The 10333-nt window shown below is 41.0% G+C and overlaps 1 pseudogene; it reads left to right on the forward strand.

Annotated features, from left to right (window-relative positions):
* The first annotated feature begins 233 nt into the window (after window positions 1–233).
* On the forward strand, window positions 234–674 carry LOC147448160 (guanosine deaminase pseudogene; annotated as a pseudogene).
* The last annotated feature ends 9659 nt before the right edge of the window (window positions 675–10333 follow it).

The following is a 10333-nucleotide window of genomic DNA, read 5'->3' on the forward strand; positions in this document are numbered from 1 at the left end:
GTATCCACAGAGGGCAATTTCGCAAGCATCTCAAAACGCTGACGGTGCACTAGGTTCAGAGTGGTGGTGCTAGGAGCAAAGCAACAAGGCTTTATGCAATAGCATTCTAATACGCTGCCTAGACAGTTCTCCCAAACACTGCTATGAAGACCCAAAGACTCTAATGTTTGAGGCCTCTCGAGATTGTTCCTACGACTATAAAAGTTCTCTTTTCTCTTCTTCTAAGCGGAATCATGGATGATATTGTTGCCTCAACCTTTGCTGGTCATCATGAGGAGGTTCAAGACAGGGATTGCAACTTTCTTCATAAAGTAGTTCAGGAAGCCTATGAAGGTATGAACTGCGGCCATGGTGGACCTTTTGGTGCAGTGGTGATGTTGAAGGATGAGATTGTTGTTAGCTGTCACAACAAGGTCCTTAAATACATGGATCCAACATCTCATGCAAAGGTCACGGCCATTCAAGAGGCACATAAAAAGCTCCGGCGCATCGAGTTATTAGACTGCGAGATGTATGCTTTGAGTGAGCCTTACCCGATGTATTTTGGTGCTATACATCTTTCTCGGATCAAGCCGCTGATCTATGGAGCTCAAGCTGAAGCAACCATTGCAATTGGCTTTGATGAATTCATTGTAGAAAAGGTGTTTAAAGATACTCGAACCAATCGTGCTTGACAGTATTCTTCATCTTCAAGCTCTTTTGCAGATTCACATATGACATCAAAGATCAACAACTTCTCCAAAACCTGATCAAGCAACAATATGCTGAGTTCAAAATTAGTTTTACCGATTCAGTCTCATATGCCATGATTTTGTTTATATCATCATCTATATCTTGTCAAAGCTTTGTTTTATTTTGTCAGTTGTCAATCATGGTCATGTCCCTTTTGTACGGGTTATAGACACTGCCACATATATAACGTGGTAAGACCTCCCAATGTCATTTTCGTCGAGTTCTTGTTGTTACTCCGATTGTTGTCCGATGGAAGTATACACACACCCCTATTGTCAAGGAGGGGGGGGGGGGGGGGGGGGGGGGGGGGGGGGGGGGGTTCTACTCATTGTATCAGAGGGATTGAACTCTACCATAGTATGTTCTCAGCCCATTGTCAGAGGTTTGGGGCTTGAGGGGGGGGGGGGGGGGGGGGGGGGGGGGGGGGGGGGGGGGGGGGTTGTTGGGTTTCAAGACCAATTGTCTTTGTCGAGCCCGCGTGGGAACTGGTCTCATAAGCATGCACAAGTAAAGTTGAGTCTGCATGGAAAGGTTTGCATGGCTCAGTCCTATATATGTAAGTAAGTGGTCTTCAATCATATAATAATAAGCATAGCTTTATTTTGCAAGTCGAGTCTGCTCTCCTCTCCTCTCTCTCTCTCTCTCTCTCTCTCTCTCTCTCTCTCTCTCTCTCTCTCTCTCTCTCTCGTTCTCTGTTTTGCTTGCTCCTCCACGCCATGGCTACACCAAGGCTCCACCCGCCATAGCTGTATCTCAACATTCATTTGGAGCTGGTCCTTCTCTCTTACTTTGGTTGACCGCTCGCCTCGCCAGGCGTACTTCCTCTCCTATCGTGGCATTCAAGTGGTTGATAATGTGGTGGATGCAGTCGGATTTACTTTCGAGTTTCCCTTTGCCGCTCACCAGTTTGGATTGGGTATGCATTATCGTCAGTTTTGAGAGAATTACAACAAATGTTGGTTGGCTTTTTATCCATTTCGCCTTTACTCGATGGTGATCACATGTCTGATTGGATTCTTCAAGAACTGCCCTTTTAGGAAATTTCTGCCGATCGAGTTTACGCTCTTCTTCTACCTCGACCTTGGCTAGCTGATCATTGTAATGCTCTTTGGCACATGCATAAATCTGATATCTGTAGAGAAAGCCTCTATCTGCTTTGTGGAAAAGCCATTTGCCTTTGAAGGAGCGGTTGTTTCTTTGGTGTTGTTTGCTTGATGTCCTTCCGGTGGGCACTTTTCTAAGGACATGCCATATCTGCCCTTCATCTTGTGTCTGTTGCTCGATTGTGGAAGAGAATGTTTGTCACCTGTTGTGGGATTGTTGCTTTACTCGAGATTTTCTTTGCTGCATATCGGCGTGCATGCGGCTCCGTTTTCCCAGGACGATCTTCCATAAATGGTTTTAGGCATTCAACATTTTCTCTCCAGCGTTGCAGCGCTTCGCGGTCTTTTTCACGTGGGTCAGATTTTGGGCTTACTGGAGCCTATGGCAACAACGTAATGGCTATATGTTCCATTGCATTCATGCATATTCCTTCTCGTTCTCCAAGCTTTCTCTTAGGTAGTCTGTACGGTTCATCTTGGAGGTTGGTGATATCACTGTAGAGATACATCAGCTTTCCTATGAATGTTTTTAGCCATTTTGTATAGCCGAACACTTGTGTGTTCCTTCCTTTGTACATGATCTTTTTGGTGGGTTTTCCTCGCTTTGAGGCTCCCCACATGTAAATAAATCCAATCGATTTACAAAAAAATTGTGTGTGTGTGTGTGTGTGTGTGTAGGCTTTCAATTTCTAGCTCCAAAAGATGTTGCCGTATAAATATGAAGATATTTAAAATTCAACCCAAACAACATGTTTATTCTATGCTCAAAAATCCATGAACATGTAATCCACAAAAGGTATGTAATTTCATACCAAAAAAACCTAAATGTTGAGCCAAAAACATCCCAAAAGTATATGTTCTATAATTATCAAAACATTCTTCAAAATTCAGACAAAAATGTCTGCATAGTTGGATCCCAAAGAACTTGAAATCTCAATTCCTAAGAGTGTGAAAATTCATACCAAAAGAAGAAGAATCTTCAGCTTGAAAATATGGCCAAATCTCAGTCACAATTCTATGAATTCTTAGCTTAAAAGCCAACCAACTTCTACTCCAAAACTATATTCAAATGCCCTACGTCTTAAGTTCATAGTTGTAGTGATAGATGAGGTATATACAATATGTAGTCATAAAAAGATTAACATATTTTTTTGATTAAAAGACTTTCAACCTTATTTAGATTATGCTTATATCTCATTAAGCTCCATTTATTGTGAGAAAACCTGTGAATAGAGTTTGATGACGATGAGCATCCAATATAGATTGTAGAATATTGTATGAGTAGGAGAATTTGCAAGCTAGGAGATCATCATGGCCATTACTATCCAAGATATATCCATATACCCCACGTCCTCTTAATATTAAGAACGATCAGATGCTAAGCTATGTTTTCAACTAAATTTTACAACAAGTGAGGTGTGTGCTTACGCATATTTATGCATTAACGCTCAAGATATGCGAAAAAAGTCACAGCATTTCAAAACCCAAGCTCATAAGCTTGATAAGGTTTTGTTGCTGAGCATTTTCCCTATGCATATATACCAACAGTTGCCCAAGAAATCACTTGCTATCAATGAATCACAAATTTTTCCAAGTCAGTTTCAAGTAATATGTGTGTGTGTGGCTGTTGAACAAATTCAATGAGGTGCAAAGGTACCTTTATTCGGAGATAAGTGCCCGATAGGTAGAGAATGATACTCCGCCACATGCAAAGACTTTGTGAGTGCACTAGTCCCAAAAGTGGATGAGTTGTCCAATGAGTGCTAGCTCGATTTATAGAGTAAGAGCCTCTTGTGTCCAAGGTCTTAGGTTCAACCACCTTGAACATTTGTGTGACATGTAGCTCTTAGGGACTGCTCCCCATGTCTATATGATGGGTTGGCTTACCTTATCTGGCCAGGATGCTCCACCTCACGGAGTCAGGTGTGTGAGTTGTAATTTCAAATTGTAGGAATTGCTCCAAGAAGAAAAAAAGAAAAAAAGTGGGAGAGTTCCTAGTGATGATTCCTTGCTCCACCTCACGGAGTCAGGTGTGTGAGTTGTAATTTCAAATTGTAGGAATTGCTCCAAGAAAAAAAAAAGGAAAAAAGTGGGAGAGTTCCTAGTGAAAATCATTAGAGAGATTCAAAGATCAGTATTAGCGCTTTGAAGTGGGCAATAACTACCACAACGCGCTTTCAAAGTGAAGGAAGGCCAATAGTTCTCTTAGATAATATTTCCATTAGAGGAGGAAAGTAAGTCTCCAAAATGTTGACCAAAATAAGGGTAATATCCCACAGACCAACAAACCCAAAACTAGTCCAAGCTAAGGAGGTTCCACATCGATAAACAAAGAGCATTTAATTCTCAGTAAGTTTATAGGAGACAAGAAGATCCACCTTCAGAGTACAAGAGATCTGGGTGGAGCAGAATGTAGTTGATGGGGAAAGGGAAAACAGTCATACAGTCTGTTCAAAAACCAAGAGTCAAGACAATCTGGACAAGTTGGCTAGAAAGTAGCATGTGTTATCCAATCAAGGAATATTTTTCTAAGAAGAAAGTAATTTAACCAGACCCATATCATCAATTTGCTTATACATTTAGGTGGAAGATTCTAATTTTTGTCAAAGTTAGCCTATAAGAATAGATAGCTAGATCCAAAAGTGGTTCAAATTTGTGAAACAAATTCTTTTTAATGATGTGTATAAGAAAAGCACAACACATTATGTGTGTGTGTGTGTGTGTGTGTGTGTGTGTGTGTGTGTGTGTGTGTGTGTGTGTGTGGGGCCACCCTTTCCTAGTCACCATACCCAATGTTTTGGTAGTAGGCCCATTGAGAGTATGGGCCTACTTCCTCATCAAGTTGATGAGAGTTTCACAATTAAACTTGAGACCACATCAATTGTTACATTTAAGAGCATAGATGATACTGAGGCTTACAACATGCCTTTTGAACCCATTATGATTTTTTTTTTTTGGGGTTAAGGAATGAATCTCCTCAAAGGCTATATAACAACCAAAAGATGATAACAAGATTAAATATCGCATACCAAGACATGTATTTATTGCCACTTTGGTTGGTCTATTACTTTTTTGTATGAATTTTTTGGGGATAATGTTTAATTTGTCCCTTTTCCAAACAAATCTAAGGTTGAAGTCTCTGAGAAAGTGAGAAAGTAAATTAATGGAGAAGTTAAGAAATTGAACCAAAGTGCAAGAAAATCCGCAATATCATCACAATAGGTTGTGGGACTTTGAATCATCGTGGTCACCAAGTGTTGAGCAGAGCCCTCAAGCAATGAAGAGAGTGTGAATCTTGGAGGGAGATTCACAGAAGAGTCTCAACCTTTTATGCCAAAATCCTTATATTGCAGCCATGTGGCAATTTCCATGCTTCTTAAGAGACATGTCTTTCCATTATAATAGACTAGTACATAACCTGCTTCCCTGGCAGCAAAATAATATTAGATCTCTTGTATCCTCTCCCTCTCCCTCTCTTTTTCAATCTGTGAGCTTGCTTTTTAACCCTTATTCTTATGCATGAACCTTTTTCCCCATGTCAACTTCTTGTATAATTTGTCAAATGCCTTCACAATGCAAGTGAAGGTGATCACATGTGGAGAGAGTTCATGGCTCTCTATACACTAAAAACATCCAAAGGTGCCTACCTTTTAACATAACTTGCAATAATTGCACTCTTAGAGACAACATCCCTAGATAGGAAGCTCATAAGAAAGTTTTTGTGTTTTGCAAATCACACTACTTGGCATAGATGTCAAGCAAACCTGAATTAGCCACAATTTGATTCAAATAGGCCTTGACGATTGATAATCATAGATGGACAGCTCACCAAAAACCTTTTGTTCTTTTGGAGGTATACCGCATTAACATACATGGGAACCAAAACATTGTCCCTAAGTAATAACTTTGCCATGTATACATTTCACCCAAGATGCAAGCATAGGAAAGGGGCCCTCACTTTGAGCCAACCTATAGCTTTATTGTGCTGCCCATGTTGGACATACTCTACAACCCAAGAAACAACATCCTAAATTGGAAGTTGGTGAAGCCTGTAAGTAGTCCAAAATACATTGGACCTAGCATACACATTGACCAATTGTTCCCTACACGCTTTTCCTTTCGAAAAATCCCACTATCAAGAATATTTCCATGTATCTATCCTATTGTATTAGTATACAAAAAGCAAGGCCAAACACTGTGTTTGCATTCAAAGATCAAAAACCTTCACTCCATACATAGCCAAAAGGAAATATCCTCTTCTATAAGGTCACTTATAAGGTAGTTGTTGATCTTGAGAAGCTGCCACATGGCATGCCTTTATTGCTTGCAACGACATCACTGACTAACTGCATTGTCCCAATGACACAAACATATAGCAAGGACCAATGGAGTCTCGCCAAGCCTACAATAGGTTGCAATGAACATAGATAGGGAAACATGGAGTAAGGGAACCTATACGCGAATGAAGGCATCGATTTCGTTCGCTCCTTGAAATGAAGGCATTAGCACGCTCGTTTACTAACTCGTTCTTTGCTGATTTGTTGCATGTTCCTCTGATCATAGCATTTCACTTTCTAGGCAAATGCAAAGTTTTTCGAACTTCTATTTCTCATTGGCAGTGCATGCAATCCAAGGCCAACGATCAATAGTCCACTAGCTTCTCAAGCAGCCCATCATGACCACAATGATCGGCACCTCTATCACCCTTGTACACTTGTGAACTGTGTCCCTCTCCCCACTACCATTCTTAAGTGACATCTTTACTCACCATATATGCAAATTCTTCTTCTTATGCTTGTGGGTAGCCTTTCCTATGTGTGTGTGTGTGTGTGACAAGGTGGTTCGCTTTTACAAGGAAGTTGTTATAGGAGAAGCCTCTTCATTGCAAGGTGCCTTTATTTTCAATCATCCAAGTCCAAGTCTTGATCCACCTCCTTAGGTACCTACAGATGGGGAGGATGTGTCGATGGGCACTCGCACTTGAGTTTTCTCCCCTTTTTCCCGTTTCCTCGCCTACTGTATATACCATATAAAATGAATAGTTCTTTGAATTGCATCTCCTATAATGTGCGTGGGTTATGCAATTACAACAAGTGGCGGCTTAGTTGGCACTATGTACATACATGTAAAGCGGACATTGTGGTTCTTCAAGAGCATAACCACCATCAATTTGCAATACAGATTTCTTACTTTGCGGGCTACTGGATAGCTTATGCAGGATCATTTGGCTATTCTAGAGTGCGTATACTTGTTCGACATGAACTCTTCCCGACCTTTGTTTTCAACGACCCGGCTAGGAGATGGATGGTCATCCAATGTATTGTTAATGGGAAAGTGAGGAAGTTTTCGAATTTGGAGGTTTATCTGTATGTACAGCTTTTGCAGATAGGGCACGGTTGTGGAGTGCTATCTTCTCTTATTGTTGGCATTCCAATGCATTTCTCCGTGGGGATTTTAATAATGCACCAAACCTTGCGGATAATACTACTGGGCATTCTCACATGCTTCATATGGAACGGCAATCATGGGATCAATTTATGATGACATGTAATGGGCTTGATTTGTGGCCCTTTTTGCATGCAACTGATCAAGGATTCACTTTTCAGCATAATGCTTAATCTATGTATCGAGCTCAGCTCGATCGCTGGTATCTTTTTCACATGCAACAATATGATGACTTTGTATGTGAGATGAGGATTGATTATGCTATGTGTCTCTCGGATCATTTTCCCGTATGCTTGAAACTTTGTTTTGGCTCTTTTAACGTCAATGACCGCCTACCCAAGAAGAGACTTTTGCATGTCAATAATGCTTATCTCAAGCATGAGCTTTTTCGCGCTATGACTGTGGATATCATCTCGGCTTTGATCTCCCAAATGTATGTTCATATGGACATAGCCTGGTTCTGCTTTGTTATGCGTGTTGAATGTGTTATCCAAGATTATGGCAGGGATTATTTGTCACAATTAAGGAAACAGGTAGCAGATTAATGCACTTGGCTAATCATTCTTCTCTTACTGACGCTCAAGTGACCGAGTTAATTTTTGCTCACGCTATGTTACGACATAATGATGAGAAAAAATTGGCCAAATGACAGGCTCGAGCTCGTGGCTTTTGCAGATAAAGGATGTGCTTCTAAATAATTCTTCCAGCATTTGCATCACTCCAAGCAGTCTCAAGCTATACAAAGAGTTAAATTACCGTCAGGGGAGTGGACCTCCACTTTTCGAGAGCTAGCACTAGCCCTACACTCTCAGTATGGCGAGATTTTTGAGACCCCTTCTTCTCCCATGAGAGAAGCTCGTCAAGCACGTCACATGTTTCTATCGCATGTTACTCCCATTCTTTCGATGCGACAGGCTCAAGAATTGGAAGCCGTTTTCATCGAGTCAGAATTGTATGCTAGCTTACTTGATTTGGGTCAATGGAGAGCTCCTGGTTGGGATGGTCTCTTCGTGGAATTTTTCTTGTCTTTCTCGGATTATTTGAAGCTACCTCTGTTGTTCATGATGAATACACCTTGGGAACATCAGGAATTGCCCTTCTCTTGGAAAGAAGGTTCGCTCAAGCTGATACCTAAGTATGCATTGTGAAGAATTCTCTCATTGGCAGCCTATTACACTTATGCTTGTGGTATGTAAATTAAATTAATGGCAAAAATGCTTGCTAACCGACTCAAGTGCTTTCTACATGAAGGCTTGCATCAATCTCAAAATGGCTTCATTCCACGACGTCAAATTACTGATAACCTCGAGAATGTCATCATTGGTATGGAATATGCTAAATATACTCGATAGGATGTCTTGGTCTGAATGGGTGTTATGAATGAAAGCGTACTCAAAAAAAAATATAACATTGTGGAGGGTGAATATATGTGCACCAAGTTGCAAGAAGAGAGAGAGAGAGAGAGAGAGAGAGAGAGTAGTGGAGGGTGAACTAGAGTGCACAGAGACATGAGAAGATACATGTTGACACTGAAAAGGCATTTGATACTGTTCATTGGGATTATATTGCGGATACCATGCAATACTTGGGATTTGGGCTTAGGCTATCCCATGTCGTGCTTTTCTTGTATGTACACAACACTTCTGCAGGCTTGCTGGATGGATTTCTCACAGAATCTTGGCCTTTCGGACGATCGGTAAGGCAAGGCTGCCCTCTGAGTGCTTTGCTTTATGTGATCGCTACTCACCCCTTGTTTATGTATTTGGAAAAAAAGTGTGTGTGTGTGTGTGAGAGAGAGAGAGAGAGAGAGAGAGAGAGAGAGAGAGGCCATGTGAATCCCGTGAATGCAGCAATACATTCTCAATTCTTGCAATGTCGTTTTTAATACTAGGCTGTGAGAGCCTTTGACATCTTGATGTTGTCATGTCACTTGACCTGTAATTGTCTATCGTTGACATGTCCAAACTAATTAGACTCACCTGTGTTATCTTAACAATTAGCTAATTTCACTGCCTGTAGGTTGTAAGATGTGCAAGCATTTATAGGTACTTTGCTGTCGACTCACAAGTACACACCACACAAAGAGAGAGAGAGAGAGAGAGAGAGAGAGAGAGAGAGAGAGAGAGATTAGATTTTTGGACTCCAGAGAATTGTCGAGAAATATTTTCTCCAACCTGCGCCTTCTCTACATGCACAACCGTACGCCGCGTAACTCCTCTATATGTGAAATTGCAGATGACAATGATTGGCTGTTTAGCCATTTTTAAAATATTTATGTCTTTGAACTTTGTAGGGTCACACCTCTATCGGCCACATGGCTCTTTCCTCGAGCCCTTATCTCCATTATAAGAACTAGATAGATAGATAGGTTAGACGCGAAGAAGAGAAGTTGGTATCTTGAGCAACATATAGTTATGGCAACTGTGTGTGTGTACACACACACACACACACACACACGATCTCTTTCCTTTTCAATGCAAGCTTCCATGGGCGCGCTTGATTATGACCAAGGCCTACATCGTAGTCTACGCTTGTCGATGGCACGACACCAACATGGTGACATCCTTGCACCTTGCACAAGCCCTCACACCTTTGACCCTTTGAATGTATGATCGACACTTGCATTGTTAGGCAACAACGTTGAGGGCACAATTTGTAAACCCTAGTGGAGAGCTACATAATTTAAGGTACATTTCAATCAAACAAGCGAGGAGAGGCTGGAGAGATGGTAAGATGGAATCACATGATCATGCCACCTGCCTTCTATTTTTGTCATGATCTCTAAAAGCTGGGAAGGGTAGAAAAGGCGTTATTACTATTTCTTGTAAGCGCGAAATCTAAGGGTTTTTAATATGCGCCGCAACAATAAAAGAAAAAAGAGTATTTGCGCACGCCATATTGAGGGGAGAGATAAGAGGGGTATATCCCTTATTCAAATGAATAACATATATATGGGAGTTACGAGTTCTAATGCCAATAAAACAGCTTAAAAGCTGATCCTTAGTATATCTTACATGATTAAGAAAAAGGCGCATGATTCATTTGCAATTAGC

The sequence above is a fragment of the Adiantum capillus-veneris genome, chromosome 11 (genome assembly GCF_014529385.1).
Source record: "Adiantum capillus-veneris isolate H3 chromosome 11, ASM1452938v2, whole genome shotgun sequence".
Lineage (NCBI taxonomy): Eukaryota > Viridiplantae > Streptophyta > Polypodiopsida > Polypodiales > Pteridaceae > Adiantum > Adiantum capillus-veneris.